We start from the raw sequence: 2,043 nt of genomic DNA on the forward strand, positions 1-2,043 counted from the left end.
AATAGGATCAAGGTCATGTGCATCTTTTAATTCACTCAAAAAATCCAAATACAAAGTTGACTTTAAAAATATTATTCATTTACGAGTGCAATGGACACTTTTTCGAATAATATTTTAGAATTCATCGGCTTGAAAATTGTTGCATATTGTGTGAGTTCTTATATAAGGTTGGTCATTCTCTATTTGGATGCTTATATTTGTTTTTGTTTTTAATTCAATGTACCAACACCATTCAAAATGTTGTAGGGTAATTTCTATCAAATGCCATGAGATGAACATAGGAGAACGAGATCGTATGTCTATTTACCCTAAAAAATAGATAAGAATTGAATTTATATACGGTTTTAAGGATATGTGGTCTAATTCAATACAAGTAATTAATGACGTTAGGTTAAGCAAATAAAAAACATAATAATTTACCAAACCAATGATAAGAGGGAGTCCGAGCTCGATCATGGGCTTAATAGGGGATCTGTTTTCGGTTTTGAGCTTGCATTATGAAGAACTTTACGAACAATAGCAAGAAATGTGAATAATCAGAAAGAACATAAGTATATTTCCTTGATAAGCATGTTAAAATGCGTGTAATGAATAGTTAGTTTCCCTTTTATATAGTAGGGGAGTTTTACTCTAAGTACAATTCTAAAAAAGGTATCTTTCTTTTTGCTAATTAATGATCCATCGCTGATACGAGCCGAAATTTACGTCGTGACATCCGGTTGGGCACAGATATCACAGACCTCTATTAGTCATGGGCGGTTGTTTGGTAATACTCTCCAAAATCTTGGGAATCGACCCAAACCCAGAGGACGTGGTCCCAGTGTCTCCGAGGGCAGATGTTTTGCTCGAGCCCTTATATGAGAGGCTCCTCGCCCTGATTCTGATTCTTTATGGTCACGTCCCTGCTCTGTCTGCCTCACCGGGAGATCGGGACATTCAACGAGCTTGGTTCTCCTATTCGGTCAGGGCCAGTGTCGATGATTGCTATTTGGTTCCTTCCTTCCTAACCGACTTCGGGTTCTTTATCGTCGAAAGAGCCAAAATCGGGATCACCTCATCGACCGCAAATATTTCTTTTGCGGGCGGCTACTTCGTGTAAACTGTCTTGGTCACCCCCCGGTATGGAGAACTTCAGTGCCTGGTGTAGTGCCGAGGGTATTGCCCTCATGTTGTGAATCCATGGCCTTCTAAATAGAGCATTGTATCTCATATCCCCTTTATTCACATAGAACTTTGTTTCCTGAATGGTCCCGAGGGTGTTCCTCGGTAGGTTATTTCCCTTTTAGTGGTCTCTCATGTCATGTTGAATCCGTTTAAAACCTGGACTACATGTACTATTTGGTCTTGTAGAACCAACTGCTCTACGACCCTCGATCTAATGATATTGGTCGAGCTACCTGAATCAATTAACGCACATTTAACTCGGAATTTATTTATGACTACAGTTATTACCAGTGCATCATTATGCGATTGCACGATGCCTTCAGCGTCCTCATCATTGAAAGAGATGGTCCCCTCCAGCATGTAATCTCGGGTTCGTTTTCCCTTGTAATGGACACCTTAGTGCGTTTTAGCATTGGCTCCTAGGGAACGTCGACTCCACCAATGATCTTGTTGATGACATGATGAGGTTTCTCTTTCCCGGTTTGTTCACTGGAGTCTCTGTCCCTGAAGTAATTTTTGACTCGATCACTCGAAAATTCTTGGAGATGCTCGTTATTGAATAACCAGGCCACTTCTTCTCTTAATTGTCCACAGTCTTCGATCATTTGGCCGTGAGTGCCATGATACTTACACATCGGGTTGGGGTTCCTTTAGACAGAATTGGAATGCAATAGCTGAGGCCACTTGGTATCTTTGATGCGTCTGATGGTAGATACGATACCGGTGGCAACGACACTGAAGTTGTATTCCTATAATCTTGGTACCCCCTGACCCCTAGTGGCCTGTCGAAATCATTTTTAGTCATGGGTCCCCGACTATGGTAGCCTCGATCGCTTCATTTTTCATTCCTCGCAGGGTTACATCTATATCCATTACCCC

This window comes from Nicotiana sylvestris, chromosome 7, assembly GCF_000393655.2.
Source record: "Nicotiana sylvestris chromosome 7, ASM39365v2, whole genome shotgun sequence".
Lineage (NCBI taxonomy): Eukaryota > Viridiplantae > Streptophyta > Magnoliopsida > Solanales > Solanaceae > Nicotiana > Nicotiana sylvestris.